Genomic DNA, 20,316 nt, shown 5'->3' with positions numbered 1-20,316 from the left:
AAATTAAATAAGAAGTGTGGAAGGTTGTAGAAAATATTCAAGAGGAACGCAATGAGGAGTACTTTTCAATACTTGAGGTAGAGAAAGAAAGACATCAAAAATCTAAAATGGAAAAGTAGATGATATTCAACTAGAAATGTTCAAATATTGAGGTATTAGTTTCACAGCAGTTACATTGCATAATTTAGAAGACCTGGTGAAAAGGTCGAATTCTAGATGATTGTGATAGAACTCTCATAGTCACATCTATAAAAATGGAAAGAAGAAACTCAAGAACAATGCAAGAATTACAGAGGAATTTCTCCTGCTAGGATTCCTTTTAAGATTTATGTACAAATACATGAGATGGAGCTAAGAAAAATTGTGGAAGGTAAACATGAAGAACAGGAAGCTAGGTTCAGATATCGAATAATACATAGTCTATATCTGAGTTGTAAGTCAGCAGTTAGAATTGAAGAAGGCGCAGGAAGATGGTTTCATGTTAAATCAGGTGTGATACAAGATTATACGTGTCCACTGCCATTCATCATGTGCAAGAAAGTGGCATTAGGTCTGATATAAAAATTCCAAATAGCTCTTTTACTTTATGTAGATGATGTGATACTCAAATAAATAGTAAACGACGATTAAAATGGGCAGGAACATTGAAAACATTACGTACGTGTCAATTACCTGCGGAGTTTGTTAAATCTATAGAACAAATGAAACATTTCAACAATTTAGGAGCAATTTAGCAAAGATGGTAAATTAAATATGGAAATAAACTGAATAAGCAAAGAGCTCGTATGGTAGGGAGCCATTTGAATACATTTATATATGGAATAAGAAAGAGTAATTAGGTCAAAACAATGAACTATGAGATCAAACAAATTTTAACTTATGAATCTATGAGCTTCGTTAGAAATAAAACACTTCATCAAAGAACAGCGACCCAAATATGAGTTCTGGGAAAAATTAGGGAAGTGAACAACTAGCATCAATGATAGAATTCTATTAAAAATGAGAATTTTAGGAAGAAGCTTGACATTGTTAGCATTCAGGAATGTGCAAGCAGAGCTAATATAAGGTAGTATGGCTCACTTAAAGAGAATGGAGGAGGAAACGTTGGCAAAATGGGTGTTTGGCCAGGATGGGCAGGAAAAAGATACAGAATAGGGCCACCATCTATGTGAATTGTTCTTCTAAGGCGTTTCTTACTCGATCAATTCACATAGATTCACAATAAACATAAGACCTAACAAGTATTGGAATCCTGACAGATAAGAAATTAATTTGGTGGAACAGTGTCAATAGGAAGTTCATGTGCATATCAGAACTAATGATTGTGATTACGAAATATTTAAACGTAAAACCTATAAACAATTTTAGATTCAAACTTAAAATCATTTATAAAGAGAGGTAATTTTAAAGTTATTCTGAGAGGCGAAATCTGTTTTTATCTGAAAATCTGAGTACAGTCAAAAGATAAGAACAGCTTCCGCTCCGCTTTGGAAGAACTGCACTTTGACTGGAAAAGACCAAGATTCTATTCTGGTCATAACGAGAGAACTATTTTCAATCGAAGGCGAAATTAGTCAGTCTCGCGAAAAGGTAGTAAGGTTTTTCCTTTTGTAATTTTTTTTTTGCAAAACAGGCAAATTGCTTTGAAAACACACACAATTAACAGGACAAAAAATATTGTATAGTTGACGGTAGATGGCGTGGTGCAAATAGAAATGGGGGATTGCGTAGTCTGGCTTTCACAATAAGTCCTTGGACTGGACAGAGCTTATATGTAATAAGTGAATTTTTCTGAAGAAACGAGACAGCACTAGATTTTTACGATGAATAAAGTTACTAAGTTATCTCCCTCACTTTGGCCCTCTTCAAAAAGAACATACCAGAATAGTACTAATCAGTATTTAACGAGTTGGTGATGGTATTTTCTAGAATGTTGCATTATGTTGTTTATAATTACGTCAAAAGAAACAAAGACCGTGAACAAGTCTTAATTGCATGCTGTTCTGGCCGTTTACCTTGTGGGGAAGGAAAACCTGCAACCTCTACATGAATTCAACAATACAGGGTTTGTAAAATGAGAAAAAAGAACAACGAATCTTTTAGAATAATTCCTTCAGCAGCTAGCAATTATTAATATAAAAAAACGAAAACTATAAGAAAGAGAAAGCCGCACTTGTACTGTCACATTAATCAGAAATATTAGGGATAAAAAAGCGCAATTTACCACAGCTTAGTAGGGAACTCAAGTATACAGGAATACAAGAAAAGAACACGATTGCTGAAAAAGAACTTTAACTGTAAACCGGATTCGATTCTCAAGAATAAGTACGTGTCTTTATCGGCACCTTTCACTTGGTGTTTATTGAAAGGTGGGGCAATCTATGCAAGAATATCAGAATCCATACGCAATTACTGTATTAATTAAGTATGGAGCTTTTACTTAATGTAGAAGTCGGCTGCTAATAGATTTTTCCCTTAGTATAATTAAAGTGGATGTAAAACTGAACGATAATTAAACTATAAAGATCTGATCTGAGGCCCATTTTAGAAATAAATGTAGGGCAGCCAATAAAGCCAAAGGGTTGGGTCTTACGAAATATTGACTTTTTTTATCTTAAAATTCATAATAAGGTCATTAGTTTGTCATTATTGACAAATACCTACGGGATAAGTAATTAAATTTTTGTTAGATTCAGGGTTTTTATTAAGGGATACACCCTTGATGCCATATTTTCTATCTCACAAATGACTTAAAAAGCCTGAAAACATATTTGAAATAAGCATATCAACTAAAAAACTATGAAGTATTATAAAAGTTAAGTAAAACTGTTGGATAAAAAATAATGTAAAATAGACATCAGAAAAATCATGTAAGCTGACCGGAAATGTATTAATAATGAAAAAAACGTTTTTAAATAAAACAAACTGAGTATTTTAATATCCTTTGAACTAACCGTTTGCCCAAGTATACCTTGACAAATTACTCAGTACAGTAATTTCTTAACTGTAGCTTTTTAAGAGCTACTGGCCATTTTCTTATGTAGCTATTAAGTAAATTTTACAGAGGGATGCATTTTATAATAAAAACAAAAATTATGTAATTTATTCTTACTGCGTGCTATGGTTTCAGTATCAGCAACCCATGAATTACATCAGTTATCGTATCATCATCGCATTCATTAAGTCATATAAATAGGCATCAAGTGTGACAATTTAATCCAAGTGGATGGATGGACAGATAGATACTCTTAGCACAACAATAAATGGTGCCTATAGGGATAAACGTTTACAAGTGAGGCCAGGTAGATTGCTCGTTTATCATGTCACTACGCTTCGACTTCACTGACCGTTGAAGTTCATCGAACTTAATAAGGCATTTCCTGGATTGAGGCCCTCGCATTTTCTGAAAAATGCCAATAGATAAAAAAGGATGAACAGATCGAGCTGAAGGGAGAAAAATATAGGAAGGCAAAGCATACTTTACAAATGTAATAGAAAGGGCTTCTAGAGACATTCTGCAATGAATATTTCAGCATTTTAACTGTAGGTAATTCATTAACTGACTTAATCTTAAATCTAAACCTACTGTAGTATTAATTAGATCAAATAATTACAACACCCACTGCTACTAAAATCGTTTTTGTATATGTTGTATAAGAATCCCAAAATGGCAATATTAAATTGGTCTGTTTCATACAATGAGAAATCCCTATAAAATGGTATTATAATCTGGACCAAAATTAACTTTTGTCAATATATTCCTACTCTAATTTTCATCAAAGCAATCATATGCCTTAAACATGAATCATGACACTGCTAACGAAGGAAACTTCGTTAGCAGTGTCATGATCGCTTACTACCACCAAAACAGGAATGATTCATTTTTAGCTGTCAAGCATCCACTATGTTCCTTTTTTACCTGCATTTTATTCGGAAGATAATTCCCTACGCGTCGAAAAGTATAGCAACCAACCACACCGGTAAACACAAATTTCATCACTATCATCAAATTCCTGATAACATGCACCCTTAATGAGTATATAGTACTACATGATTAAGTTTAAATTATGTATCACAAAAGGTACTAATTGATAAATTCGCTGAACCTAACTAAAGTGTAAGCTGGACATCAGAAGAGATTGGACTCCTATTTGCAAAAACAGTCTATATATTAGAAGGCCGATTTTCAATTTTTCTGATAACAATCAGCTAGTTAAAATTACTTCAAATAGTGATTACAAACAGAAGTTCTTTAAACTCTAGTATACAACTAACCATAAGATATACATAAGTTGAGGAGTCAGAAAAAGAAGCGCGAGATTTACAGGGTTGTGGATTACACTCTATAGGAATTGCATACAATGAGAGGCTGTTCTAAAATTCAACACTAGAGATAATGATTGAAGAAAAAGAAAACGATCTTAGAGCTGAGAATAAACCGTCAAGAGACAGTAATTAACCACTACACATCTTAACAAATTTAGAAAAAAGTGCGGGAAGAAAATGACCATGAAGTTATCTGCAGAAAACTCATCCAACAGTTTCTGTTGCCTATGTGCAAGAGAGAGTGGAATGGTGAGCTATAGTTCGTTAATCAGTCTAAATGATCTTTCCGTACTGGGTGAAGCACTTTTAGGAATCTCTTAGGAGCACCATCCCGATATGAGAATAGTATAGTATTCGATGGTATTACTCTTATGTAATTAATAATTACTGAGAGGTCAAGTGACGTCTTGAACGAAAGAGAAAATCGTAGATGCTATGGAAGCAATACCTGCGGTATGTTCATTTATTTATAGATTTATTTATAGAAGAGAAAGTGAATAAATTATTGATGTAGAATGAAAAGTGGTGAACGAATTGAGATCTGAATATCCAGCATTAATTGCAAAGGATAAAGATAATCCAAAGAGAGGAAAACACTGGAAAAAAAATCAAAATACAGACTATAAAATGGGAGCTACTTAATGGGTATTTGTGCTAAATCCAATCAACAGCTTATATTATCGAGCCAATTATTTTATCCACACATTTTCATATCATTTATCCAAATTAACAGAAACAAAAATCCCTTGCTGAATGACATGGTGAATTCCATACCTGCTGTTGTTCAGTAGTTGAGTTTCCAGAAAATAGTTTCTTTTTAATGGATTTCTTTATTATTTTAAGAATAATAATTAAAAAGAGAGCAATAGGACAGCGACTGATGAAATATCAATGCTATACTTAGCATCCTTGGACTTGCCGAGGCCTATCAAGAGTTTATGTTATAATGTAACTTTGTAATACATAGTTACATACCAGACGGATATTCTCGAATCGGTGGGTTCCGCTTAAAAGATTGTAAGATCTCTAATGAAACATGAAAGTGTGAGTTATTACAGTGCTTTACCAAAAATGAAACTGCCAGATTTCCAAAAAGTTTTTTTTTTTTTTCTTGGAAGAAGATTTTAGTCATTCTGGAAGTACAAACGACGTTAGCTGTTCAAAAGTGGGGTACATCATTTTTTTTCAAGAGTATGGAAACATGTATTGAAAAAAATGGAGAGCAAATATTAGATTCGGCTTACTGATTTCCAGTAAGAAAGAAAAAAAAAGCGAGCCAGTGTTATGGGATGTCCATTTAACAAATATCAACAACAGGAAAACACAGAGAGAGAGAGAGAGAGTATTTGGTTAGTGTGATCGGTTAAGTCTACGTTTGTAGGTTATACGAAATGCCACTACGTGCTTACCAGACATATAAATTTATAACTCACTGTATCTAATATGTCTGACTGGCAGTTTCTGAAACATTAAATATCTGCAACACTAAGCCATTTCTGTTATTTATTAATAGAACATAGCGAACTGTGTCAAAAGATGGAGTTAAATCAAGAGCTCTGACTCTTGATGTAGTACAGTATACGCAATCCGTTAACCATGAATACATACTAAGCCACGCATTGAAAAACAAACTACTCGCTACACGAGCATAATAAACGACAGCGAAAGATATCAGAAATACAGCACATACGACACTAACTCATGCGCAGATTGTACTGGTGGCTGATTGGCATCTAAGGAGGATTTTAAAAAAAAATATCGCAGTATTCCTGGACTTCGAATATGGAGACAACCAAACAGCTATTCCTTTAACACTGATAGAGAAATACGGTTTATGCTGGATTTTAACTAAAATTGGAATTTTAACTGGAATTTACTGTTCATCTGAGATTTATGAATTTGAACGAACAACGCATGGTTCATTTAAATTCAAGTTCATTCATGAAACAAGTGCTTAAATATTTAGGCGACCGCAAGTAATCAGTATTGGAATAATCAAAAATAAAGCACATTCAAAACCATACAATCACCTGAACAGTAAACAACTCAATAATGCACACAAATCTTTTTTTTTTCATAAGACACTACTCCACTAAGCGACTACAAAATGCACACAAAAACATCCTCATCCTAGCGGTAATAATGTATGAGTTGTTCTTTCCAGGTCTAATTTATTGATGCGATACGGAAGGACACAAAAGGAATATCTTTAGATCCGTTTACTTCAAACCTCAAGTCACCTTCTCTGCTGTCCTCCATCCATAAAGATGTCGTTCATCTCCAAATCTACAGAAAGCTATAGAAATACCAAGAATTCACTTTAATCATTCCTTTTATATCTTCATTTTCCCTAAGGAAAAAAGGGCTAAGTAAATAATTCTGCTTAGTATTTTCGTTTTAAACAATTCGAATCCGTATTGATTCCTCTTTGTTACAATTTTTCTCAAATTCTAACAAGCAGTATGTCGGATGCGTTTTACTGATAATGGTAACTGGAATAGAAGATTAGATTATGGAACTAATACAAGATAACATTATTATCAGAGAGAGATAAGGAGTTGGACAAATAGCGACATGGCTGTTTGTTTTTAGCAGACTTCACTCCAATCGTGATAATAAAAGAATGTACACGACAAGATATTATCATTAACCATATAACAATTTCTCGTGCTTCATACAGAAAGTTATAAAATGTCTTGATAACAAAATATATAAATGCCTATGGTATCATGAACAACCCTATAAGAAACAAAAACCAATGAACATTTCAGTGCTTCTCTATTACTAACAAAATATGACAAAATAAACATTTCAATGAATTACATTCAGTTACTACGCAACAATGCAACTAGGAATAAGCAAGTGATACATTCCCACTTACTGTAGTATCAAAATTACAACAGCAATTGACGAAAATTATTTTAAAAAATTGACGTTTTTTTCGATCAGAAAGTTACGTTTGGCCTTTTGTACTTCAATATTCCTTTATATGTAGCTTTCCTGCTATTCGCTAAACTTGGCCAAAGGCTAACGAAACCAAAAAGTAAAGTTATCCTGTGAGGTGGTAGTGATTAACTCCTAGAGGAAACTACCTGTACAACAGTAAAAGTTAAGCAGTAGAGGGATATTTATCTGAACTGTAATAAAATGTAATCTTTAAAACTATTAATTTCTAGCAATATCCGTGATTTGTTCCTAAGGCGATTAAATAGTTTGAAAGCTTTTCTAGTTGCGCATCAGTCTCATTTCCTCAGGGCCTCTGAGAAGGTACAGTCATCTAATTAGATCTTCATTCTCACGCAGTTAATGACACTCAGATTTGGCTTGGAAGTTTCTAAATATCCCTAGGCCGTTTAGAAAGCTCTGCACGGAAAGAAGATGACTATTAGTGCTAATCTTATCCCACATAAGATGTTTTTTTTTTTAAGAACACAATTTTGTTTGTTTTAATTATTTTCCTCAAATATAAACATTGCGAAATCATGCCAAAGCTGCTTTGAGAACAGAGGCTGTTATATACTATATAACAGCTATTTACTGGAATGTTGAATTGACTAAGCGATGCAGATGACCCAAGTTCAATGAGAGAAATCATAGTTCAATTAAAGTCCCAGTAATAAAAAGTAATGGCAGGGCTGGGGGAGTCTTCAGTTGGAATTAAAATTGGTGGAAAAAATATTAATAATTTGAGGTATGCAGATGATACCACCTTGCTAGCAGAATGCAAAGCAGATTTGGAGGAACTTATTATGAAAGTTAAAGAAGAAAGTGCTAAATATGGCCTTAAACTTAACCTCAAAAATACAAAAGTTATGGCAACATGTGAACTTAATGATTTTGAAGTAGATGGGGAGAAAATGGATCCTAGGAGCACAAAATTAACAATTTTGTGCTCCTAGGATCCCGAATTGATCAAGATGGTTATTGTACTGAGGAAGTTAGAAGAATATTATTACTCGGAAAGAAAGCAATGACAAATTTAAGCAAGATCTTTAAAGATATTAGCCCCGCAACAAAAATCAGAATCGTGAAAGCAATGGAATTCCTTGTGGTACTGTATGGATGTGAAAGTTGGACCCTGAGAAAGAGTGAAAAAAGGAAGATAGATGCATTTATGGGTTTGGAGACGCTTACTAAGAATATCATGGACTGCAAAGCAAACCAATAAATCATTGATAGACAGAATAAAGTCAGATGCTCCCTCGAAGCTATGATCATCAAGCAAAAATTGTCATGCTTCGGACATATGCAAGAAAATGAGAGTCTGGAGAAGATGATGATGCTTGCTAAAGTTGATGGAAGCAGAAGAGGAAGATCAAGAATTAGATGGGTGGATGGAGTTAAAGAAGCAACTGGAATGCGCTTGGAAATTCTAAAAAGATATGGTCAGGGACAGATCTGAATGGAGAATGTATGTTCATGGAGTCACCAGGAGTCGAAAACGACTCGACGGAACATAACAACAAAAATAACAAGTAATAACAGATAGCTAGTTGCTTAGTTACCAGGCTATGAGGCTAGTGCATTGTCTAAAATATCATGTCGATTTAAGTGTTATTGGGGGTGGGGGGATAGAAGAACTGAAAATTCGTCCAATAAAGAAATATCGCACATCTTATGGAAGAAATACAAACCTCTTTTATTGTGCTAGGAAGATAAATGAATAGACACCAAAGCGCTAGACCAGCACATTTCGCAAGCAGACAGAGAAGTGAATTAATTACTGATGCAACCATCCCATTTCGTATCTAGTTTATTGAACCGCTGAACTGAAGGGCCTTGGATGAACAATTATATTGGCTTTCTAAATCTTAAAGCCAATATTTCATATATTTACATAAATTTTTCCTTTAAAGTAGAATTGTGGCATGGGATGGAGTCCAAAAAAGTCAAAAATTATACTAAGACGATCCCTAATCAGACAGACTGATAAGAAAGTTAAACGAAAAATTAAAGTTGGGACAGGCGTTCCTATAAATAAGTCTTATAGGGTTAGTTGGTAGACGTATCAATAATCAAAACTTCTCCCTTCACGATAGTTTTCAACCATCATTTGCACAATAAATAAATAACATTATTCAGTATTAAAAGTCTAGAGGAATTTATAAGAAGAATGTTTTTTTCAACAGGTATTTAAGTTAAAAATTATGCCTCTAAGATACCTCCAAGGTATGAAACAGTACATTAGATTTTGAGAATTCAAGTAAATAACTTGTTTACTGCTATGTCTCCTTGTATCAGGAGTGACAGCAGAATGAAGAACATGACAATGAGGGGGGGGGGGGGGGAAGATACTTGCGTGAAAAATACAAAAACGGAAGGACTCAAATGAGAATAAAGGGTTACTGGACATTTTAGAAGTTTAGAGAAAGCATGTTAGTACGAGGTAGTCTGAAAAGTTCTCGGCCTAACAATGAAAAAACGAATTTATAATTTCAAAATTATTTTTAAACATAATCTCCCTTAAGATTAATACATTTATTCCAGCGAGGATTTAGCACCATTATCCCATCCTTGTAGTGGTTCTCAGTAAGATCTGCAAAATACCCCTCTACAGTTGCAATCACCTCTTGATTAGAAGAAGAATGCTGACCAGCGAGGAAGAGTTTTAGTTTGGGGAAGACACAGAAGTCAGAGGGAGCCAAATCTGGGGAATAGGGTGGATGTTCCCACAATTCATAGTGCAGATCCCTTAATTTTCCCATTGCCAAAACACCTTTGTGGGCAGGTGCATCGTCCTGATGTCAGATGATTTTTTCTTCTACAAACCGGGTCTTTTCTCATGAAGTTTTACGTCTAGTCTAGTTAAAAAATATCGGAATAATATTCCCCTATTATTGTTTTAACCTTTTCAAGATAATTAATAAACAAAATGCCTTTAGCATCCCAAAACACTGAAGCCATGACCTTTCTTGCTGATGGACCCGACTTTGGCGCTGAACTACCGGCTTCTGTCTACTGTTTTGACTGCTGTTTGGATTCTGGTGTGTAATGGTGAATCCAAGTTTCATCCATAGTAATAAATCGACGCACAAAATCAGATTTCATTCTTGTTAAAATGCTCCAAGCACTGTTCAGAGATTTTCATGCGAGTGCATTTTTGATCTGCTGTGAGCAAGCGCAGCACCCATCTTGCGCAAAGCTTTTTCATTTGCAATTCTTCGTGCAAAATATATCCTACACGTTCTTTTGAAATGCCATAGTCTCAGCAATTTCACACACTTTGACTCGCCGGTCATCCAATACCATATCGTGCACTTGATCAATGATTTCTGATGTTGTTACACTTTTTTGGACGTCCTTCGATTGAATTAGCTTAAAAGCTAATTCAGTCACTGATTAGAATAGTACAATTCTTTTGTCTCTGTAAGTTATGTATTCTACGAAAGTCTCTGCATTGGGAAAATGAAAAACAGTTTCTTGAAACAAAACCAACGACCTTCACCTGAAACTAACTGACTCAGTACCTGGGGGAAACAGTTCCAGACTTTTGTGGGTCCACGGCCGAATTTGAAGTCGAAACTTTCACGGGCAAAGTGGCAGATGCACGCTGCCGTGGGAGTTAAAAAAAAAATCAGTATTCATGACGGAAAACAAGTGAAGACGACAGCTGGAAGAAGTGCAAAATAAAAGAGCAAAGTTCAGTGTGCTTAAAATTCCGATGGGGCCCTGCAGTATTTTCAAGCTGTTCTTTAGGTAGCAATAACCTCTTTTATACCTCAGCGCATGCGCAATTCTATAACAGAGATAGTGCCATGAATTCGAGACAATGATTTTTGGCACAATTCAAAGATTAATACATTGAAATCTTTCTTGAGAAGCGTTTGTATTGTGCATTCTCCCTGTCAAGTGATGCACGGTTGTCCATTAAGCAATCCTGATTTCTATAGAAAATCTGTATTCCTAGTGTGTGTGTGAGAGAGAGAGTTTCAGTCAATTTGAAGTCTAGACAGTCGACTGACTGCGACTCGCCATTCTACTGATTTGCCTGCGCTGGACATGTATATCCAATACATCGAGCAGACAAATCCCACGTATTGTCTGCAGTTCCTTCGTTAGGTTTCAATTACTGTTTGTTTATTTTCGAAAGAGCAGGTAGGCATGCAATGTAGACAGGCATCGTCTCTTTATGAAACTAGTTTTGTTATGAGATTAATTTTGTTTATAAGATTTTTCCACATGTTTAAAATGGTCGCAGTTTCAATTAATGTTTCATTCGGTCATGAAACCAAAAAGGGGGAAAAAAATGAGAAGAGGAGGGGGAGGGAGAGGCAAGCAATCTATTGCCATGGACGGCTTAAAAACTTGTATTTCTTAACCTAATATGAATCACTTAGAAGACATTTTATTATGTACAGTCACCTACTTTACGTCTTGCATCCTTCTTACTGAATATCCTACAAAAAGTTACTTTTTTTTTTTTTACACTGGATCCAGACGCCAACAGCAAACGTCATCATTTGACACTGACGGAGGAAACTGACGTGTTGAACACTGTGTTCAGATATACGATTCCAGATCTGAATTGTACTTCCCCGTGCATTTGAGCTTCACTGGTAGCTGTCATATAGAATAGCTCTAAAAGCAACTGAATTCTTTTCCATTCTATTAAACTGGTAACTGTCCGTTCTTTGTCTTAAAATGAGGGCGCAACCTTTTTTCATGTAGGTATGACCTTTCTTCGCAGCTGTCAAAGGAGAGAAAAAATGCAAACGAATCGAGTGGCACTCTGTAGAAGGTGTACAGATAGTATGAAACTTTGCCATTTGAATGGCATAACAATTCAAGCAGGGGGGGGGGGGGTAAAAGAAGTTACTACAATATGCTCTATTACACAGTCCAAATCCTGAAGTCCACTTCGTAATATTTATTTGCGATATTTATCTCCACAATAACTTCTGTGGCCTTGAGTTGTATTTGCAACAGGACAGTGATCGTATTAAATTGATAAATACAGTTATTTTAAAAGAAACACAACCCGAAGTGCCTGTTTCAAAATTATTAGCTAATATAATATTTGCAGCGCAATAATAAATCTTTCGTTTTTAAGTTGTTTTTGGTAATACGTGTGTTATTGAACCACAATGAAAAGTTAAAATTGGTTTCATTAATAAATAAATAAATACAGCAGTCAGTATTAAAGTTCGCCACTGCTACACCGATAAATACGATGCTAACTCACTTGTTACTATACAAAATTCTCGAAGCCAGCGCTCTATTAAATCAAAAAACATATTCTGGAAGCTTTTCATTTGGAACAAGACAGCACGTGGTACATGCCATCATTAACATTAATTATTCTTGCTAACCGAAACACGATCAACAACGCCGAAATGCTTTCTATAAATGAACAAAGTGCATGTAGATTTCCTCTAAGAGGTGAAATGGTGCATTAAGTAGGCTCTATCTCAGAAATTGAGTCATACACGATATATCTTAGTAAAGGGCCTTATTACAAAAATTAATCAAGTAGTGTAATACAGGAATTCATCACAGTACTTTATACGCGATGGAAAGACATGGTATAGCGATAATGCGTATGTATCAACTTTGCTAGTAAAGAACATGTTTTATTAAAATGCAGTAAAAATTTTCGATAAAAGTAATTTTGATTATCTATCTGCCACTCATCATATAAAAACCTCTGGTGATTTGTTGTCTGTAACAATTAAGATCAAAATGCACAAACAACAGACTGAATTTGTTTCGTATCAACTTGAAGTTATTGATTTTTACATGGAGTGGAAAAACCACTGATAATAATTCGTACTTTTGATCAACTGATACACAGAATGATTTGTCTGAATGTTACATCTTAAATGCGACCCTAAAAGTTAGTCGAAACTGCGTCATCCATGTGCATACGCCATAATAAAATAGTTTAGAAAGGTTACGAAAAAATGAGAATAGTTTAGTTGGAATAGAAAACAAAAACTTTTCGCATGCTAAGAACAATTGGCAGTCGAAAAACAATCGGCTGCTGACACGTTAAAACGTGTGCGTTTAAGAGAACTGTCTCCCACTTCCTGGCTTCTTGTGGCAGCTTTCCAGCATCATCCCCCCCAGGCAGTCTCTCTCTCTCTCTTTGCAGATCTCTTCTATTATAGCGAAGCGTCCAGTAGTGTTCCGATCCATCCATTCACGTACCCTGATATTTGGCTCTAGGTCAACACATGAGTCATGTGAGCTGAATACAGAGGCAGGATAGAGAAAAGGGAGTGGAGAAAGAAGTCTCCCCTCGGTTCTACTGCCATTATTGCTACTCTGGTAAGATAAAGCAGAGCCCAAGTCGAGTCTTGTTATTGTAACGTTGAAATAGGGGCCCATGAATCATTTCCCCTCCTCCTCCTCCCCAATGGGGTTTGACGTAGAATGGCTCGTTCGCACACTTGTAATAGATCCTCCGTTTCCAATCTATCGGATGGCTTTTCATTTAATTTATGCTGATTATATGACCCAACCTAGTAGGCGCCATACAGATGGAATAATACCACTGAAACAAACCATCGTTTACGCTGTGTTGACCAAAGGGGGACATAATATCAAATCCAGAACGTGCACTAGAAGAAAAGGGTATTTTCAGACTAGCTCCCTCCCCTATCTGCCGCACAATGTTCTATCCAATCCACCGTTAGTGAAGCAGATGAGAATTCTACACTAAAAGCGTGTTGTTGAAGTCACTGTTTTCCGAATACGCCTTGTAGATATGACACCAGAAGTGATATCCCGTTACAAATCGATATTCAGACACAACAGGAGACAACCTCCTCCGTCTCCATCCTCTCATCAGTCACTGCTTAATATAATTCAATCTAAAATGAATGAAGAAAAAAAATATTAATGTGATATAACAGTATCTAAGGTATAAAAATATACAAATGTCAATATCTTAAGATTTATGATTTATTTAGATGTTAAATACGGGAAAAAAGATGAGAACCAGATCAAGTCCGAACACTTTTATCTTCTCTGTTTGAATTTCGCAAACTGACGCCCAATGAATTAATCAATTATTATTATTAGCAGAATGCTACATAAATGTCCCGCATTCTTCCTTCATATAATTTAATTAATGAATTTTACTTTCCCCATCAATGTGTGTGTGAACAGACCTAAGTCTGTTGCATTGGTATAGAGTTGTATTCTGCCTCGGAGAATGAAGGAGTAACCTGATTTCTAAATAAGAAACAGAAGGTACTAACCAATTATTCAAAAGGAACCATGAAATCGGCCGAATGCCAACATTAATTTCGAGTGCCGAAGACACGAGGTGTTATATCAGTGACAGATTGCCCATCTACAAGTAACAGTGCCTCTTATTGTTAAAAAAAAAATCAAAAATGATTTCCTTCAGTTTCTTACCTGTTAATATATACCTAATAATAACATGGAAGGCAGCAAAAAGAAAGAAAAAAAAAAACACCTTACAAAAACAGTTTTGCTAAAGTGTTACGTAAATATTTATATTGCAGTCCAAATATACAGATCAGTAAGTATCGATATATGTTTGTAAGTAGCTTTGAAATCGCAATAATAATGAAATTATCCCAACACGCTTGCACCTTGGCAACGAAGTCATTTTTCGACAATTTCAGTCGTTTACGAAAAATTACATACCCTGGACACATTGCACGAAAGAAGTGAATAACTCCACGAGCACTATTCCCACTACAAGCAAGATGTAGTCTTTTTTTTATTTAAGAAACGATTTGTAAATAAAAAATAAAAATTTAATTCTTCCGGATGAAATTCATAATTAGTTCTTGCCGGGTTTAAAAAAAAAAAAAAATCTGAACAACAACAACAAACAAAAAAAAAAAACGTTTTAAGCATTCCACTAATCCAGATACGACATCGGTAACTAATTTCTATCTTATATTCAAGTAAGATCTACAAAAACCATCCTCTGTTCACAAAACAGGAAACTAATTGCATGCTACTATTTCAGTTGATCATTTAAATAGTATTCAATTACACCTCATTTGGCATCTCAAATATATACTGAATTTCCCCTCAAGGGTTGATGTTTTAATGCGCTATTCCATCAACCGAACAGAAGCAGGCAATTCAGTTCAACGAGCCGAAAGTATAATGAGAAACGATGGCGGATATCAATTTTGTCAAAACTCTATCAATGTGTTAATACAATGTTAAAAGCATTGATACGTCGCTCTCCAGTTGAAGATGACTGGTTGCGTAGTATTGCTTAGTATTGGACCCGCCCAAAAATTGTGGGTAACGAGTATTAGCAAGGAGCAACTACTGTGCAGATCGTCACGCAAGATGGTGTCTGTTAGTTTGGTTTTAACACCATCAGAATGCAATGTAATTGACATTTTCACCGTGCGGGCTAACATAACGACCTATAGAAACGAGCAACAATCATTATAATCACGTTGCAAAGCAAGATGGGCGAATTCCATGGCTGTCGCTATAGTGTTGCAAAGGACCTGTTAATTAATTCTATGTTGATTAAACGTGAATTAATAATAAATGACAAATTCTCCACTCTCGTAAAGTTAACCTAGATTTCAATGTAAGGATATTTCGAAACCGGCAAGCGTACACACAAAAAAAGACACCTCGATTACCTTAGGGATCTCCTTTCAACTCAACGGACGAATCTCGTTACACTACATACATTCAGTACTTTCATCTTTATTTTTTTTTTTTCTTACGTTGCTATTTTTAAGCCTCGAGCGAGATACACACCTGTTGAACGATAAAGTCTACCTACCTACCTGAGAGTGAGGCAGGAATCCAGCATACTGGGATCCAGAGTATTTCGCATCCATCACACAAGTCGCCCAGTAAAATGTCATCCATATCGTTGCACGACTAGAGCACGTTCTTTTGCCTTTCACAATTTTTTCTTTAACTGCACAGCATCGGTGTCGCCTCTAAAAGCGGAAGAAACTACACCGGTAACGGCCACAAGGTCACGAAAAAAGATCTGAACACAGCGACGATGTGTATCACTTCTGGAGCACCCCCTTTTTTTCTCTCTCTCTTTAATTTTCTTTCTTTTTTTTTTTTTCTCTCTCTGTAGGTCGGCAGTTCGTGTGTCCTTCGTCTGCACCCTTACGTAAGTCACCTCCGTGGAAAACGCTCAAATGTCGAAACACCAAGAACGGTTAGAAAAAGGGGGCAACTAAAAAAGCCGTGTGGTTGACGGAAGAAAAATCGAGGACTTAACGATAACCCGTGGCAAGCGAAATGGCGGCAGGCGTCACTTCCATGCCGGCTTCGGCACGCGCAGCTACAACCTGCGGCACTGCCAAGGTCCGATGGTCTGTGCCTCGGATGCGCCGGGAAATCACGCGCAAACGCTCACGCACGCGCCACAGCTGCCGCAACACTGGTTCCGCACTACACTGCGCCAAGCTGCACGCGCACTTTTCCCGCCGGTCTTGCTTTGGCCCCGGCCACGTGATCGAAGAGCTACAATGAACTATTATTGGTGTGACAGGAATTTTTCGGAGTTTCACGAGCAACCTTTAATGACCACGAAACCGACTGTAAGCCGAAAGACGTTTACTTGGTAGAAACGTAGTTTGCCTTATCTCCGCTAGGTGACGTGTTGTCAAACTGCCATTGGAAGGTTACCTTTTTTGCCTTTCGGTGCTATTTCTTTATAATCTCTCGCTGGCGTTGGGAATGATACATTTCTCAGTATTGCAAGCTGGCTTGGATGGCCAATAGTGAATTTGTTTGTTTAAGAGGAAAAGAAAGTTTTTTTTTTTTAAAAAAAAGGTTCATTCTTGACAATCGCTATTTTAAACAATGATTTTTTTCTTTCTAGGAAAAGATTTCTCCCTATTTCACATTCTGGCTTCATTTTACTTTTCTCTTTCGAAATGAAATCAAACATACGTGACCTCACTAGTTCCTAAAAAGCACTCTATTGATACGAAGAATATTAGTTTACTTCTCAACATTAAAATAGAAGGGGGGAAAAAAACTAAAAAAGACACTTCTAATGTATCCTGCATCCTCCCACATCTGAGTCCTGTGGCTCGATGTTTATTTCATTGGCAGATTTTAGATTTATATGATGAGAGCTTATATTTCGGCCTTCTCAGGCACATCTAACTGCATCAATCCACCAAGATTTTTTGACCTTCATCTAGGTCTTTTCCCCTGATATCTTGGCAAAAAAGACTCGTGTTGCTAACCTCCCCTCGCCATTCTAAGTGAAACATTAAACCTTAGATTAGCTTTGCTCACATCTTCTTGAATACCAACAATACGAGGTTCCTTCCTAACATCTTTATTTTTAACATGATTCTGCCATTAATGCCGTTTGTTCGCTCCCTCTAATGTTTCTCATGTTTGTTATTAATTAAATAAATTAAATTGATTTAAATACCTTCTTTTATACTGCTAATTTAGTGTTTTGGCTAATTTCTCTCTTATTCTCTACACATTTACTCATCTGGCTAGCCTATACCAACTCTGTTTATTCTATTGTCTATCGCCAAATTTAATTTGCCATCTTCACTATACCTAAATGGTGGAATATTTTAATTATTTAAATGAAGGGTCTTCAGAATTCACCTGAAGTTTTCTATGATCCTGCCTATTTTCAAAGTGTTTGTCCTTTTATTGTGAATCTTCACGCCAAATGTTTAGAGCAGTTCTTCGATTTACTTAAGAAATGCAGACTTGTACTGAATTTATTTAAAGCATAAGAATGTGCATCAAGTAGCATACGCTTATTGAATATCTTCGATTTTCATACCAAATTTAAAGCTATTTTCCTTCATAATGCAATCCATATAGATGATGAATTACAACAAAGATAGGTAGCATTTACGTATAATTTTACACCGAACCATCTTCTCCTACCTCGTTTAATTAACTGTAACGTTTTGAACTGCTTTTCTCTTGGTATCTTCTCATATGCCTTTTCCCTGTTTTTTTTTTTTTTTTTTTTGAAACCAGTCTCGGGCACGCAGTGCAGTATGGCATTGTCGTGCTGCAACATGCAAGGGTCACTGCCGAAGTACTTCCATATCGTCAGAAGCATGAAGTTGTCGAGGTAGCCATCAGACATCATGGCTTGGTCCCCAAACCATGACGTCTGATGGCTTGGTCCCTTTGGAGACCAAGCCCCATCTAACTGAAACATCTCCCATACCATTACCTAGCCTTCACTAAACTTGATAGTTGGAATGATGCAGTCCTGCTGGAACCATTCCCCGAGTAATCTCCAGACCCAAACACGACCATCAGAGTGAAACATTTCGAAGAATGATTTGTCGCTCCACAGAATCGTTTTCCAATCATCTACGGTTCAGGAACGTTGTCAAAAAAAAAAAAAAAAAAAAAAAATACCAGTCGAAAAGTCGTTTGACGTTGAAGGGAATGATGTGTGGTTTGTTTGAAGAAGCTCTGCCGTGATAATCTAAGGCATGCAACTCTGCGGACAGTTCTAGTGCTGATAGATGTCCCTGCAGCATTTTCGAGGTTGACTACAATGTCCGCCGTTGATGACGTGCGGGATGCTCGGACATTCCTAAAGAGGGCTCGTCGATCTAGGTCAATGAGTGGTGTTGACCTCCCCGGGCGTTTTCCTGTTGTGGTAGCACCATCAACTTTCCATCTATGAATGACATAAGCAACGGTGGATTTCAGTACATGTATACTGAGACGGGTAGCAATGTCACGGACAGAAAGTTTTACAATCCACTTTGTTCTCTAATCTTTTGTAACTCACAGTACTAAATGTATAATAGGTTTACCACATTTTATAGGTGGAATTCACACACACACGCCACACAACTAAAATGCACAAGGATGTAGTACTGTCCACAGATTAAAATTAGACCTTAATTCCCCTTAAGGATTCTATTTTACTGAAAAGTTCTAAATACATTTTAAAAATTTTCTGAAGTGAATATCATTTTAAAGCGGGCTCAATATCATCTACTCTATAGTATAAAATGATAAGCTTTTTTTGTAACGTTTTTGTGTCACGTTTTTTGTCAAGTTATTTGAAACGTTTTAAAACTCAGGGACCACCCTGACTGTCGAGTCTTCAAAATTCGAGTCATCAGAATTCAAGGAAAAAACCGTCCTACCAGTCCAGAACTCGGGGGGGGACGCCGGGGGAACCCCCCTCCTCCCTTTCGAGTCTTTAAAATTTGAGTCATCAGAATTCAAGGAGAACCGGCCTACCAGTTCGGAACTCGGGAGTTGGGCGCCAGGGGGGGGGGGGGGGATTGAATCCCCCCTCCGAGTCTTCAAAATTCAAGGAGAACCGGCCTAACAGTCCGGAACTCGGGGGGGAGCCGTAGGCGTCAGGGGGAGGAGCCCCCCTAGTCATCATATAAAATGTTAAGCCGTTTAAACATATCAAACTTTAATTATTAAAAATTTAGAATTTTAATTTTAATAAATGTTTATAGTCTCCACACAACAATGTAAATCCAAAGCACATTTACTGCTAGGCAGGCTAAGGATTACTAAACATCCACTTCAAGCCTCCAATAAGCAGGAGTAGTTGTGTAATAACACCAAACAATGAAAGTGAACTACCACTTAAAGATATCCACTAACATTCATGGCAGAGAATTCTGACCCAGATTTATGTAAGCTGTGGACGTTATCCATGCTAAAGAGAACATTAAGAAACAGATTGACATTATCAATGATATAAGAGAATGACTGGAGTATTATATGTAGGAATTACAGTCGCAGAAAATGATGTTCATTCTAAAAATGTAATTTACATACATATATTTTAAAGGCGCAAAATTATAATTTAAATTTAAAAGGGCACCAGATGAAAACAAGTCGCGGAATTATTCCTCGATCCAGAAAGTTTTAGCATCGTTCCTAGTCGGATTTTCTACAAACCACTGCTTGCAATAATTGCTGCCCATAGGTTAGAGAAGTTACAATGCTTATTTTTCAGACATCGTGAAGCCTATTAACAATTTCTGTGTCACAGATACAGATTTTTAATTGGGACTACGAGTATGTTTT

The 20,316-nt window shown here is 36.3% G+C and overlaps 1 protein-coding gene across 5 annotated transcripts in view; it reads right to left on the bottom strand.

Annotated features, from left to right (window-relative positions):
- LOC150094189 (protein still life, isoform SIF type 1-like) overlaps positions 1-16,721 on the bottom strand; it is an 881,056-nt gene extending 864,335 nt beyond the window's left edge. For 4 of the 5 annotated variants that reach the window (XM_090412284.1, XM_090412288.1, XM_090412287.1 and 1 more), the window contains exon 1: positions 16,068-16,721. The gene's annotated coding sequence lies outside the window, so the exon portion shown is untranslated. Of the gene's footprint in view, positions 1-16,063 lie in introns of all 5 variants that reach the window. The other variant, XM_090412285.1, reaches the window with a different exon arrangement.
- Positions 16,722-20,316: the final 3,595 nt, after the last annotated feature.

Source organism: Typopeltis vanoorti, chromosome 22, assembly GCF_054136105.1.
Source record: "Typopeltis vanoorti isolate ZY-2024b chromosome 22, IOZ_Tvanoo_1.0, whole genome shotgun sequence".
Lineage (NCBI taxonomy): Eukaryota > Metazoa > Arthropoda > Arachnida > Uropygi > Thelyphonidae > Typopeltis > Typopeltis vanoorti.
Note: the sequence above shows the minus strand (reverse complement) of the source record. Positions and strands in the feature narration are given on the sequence as shown.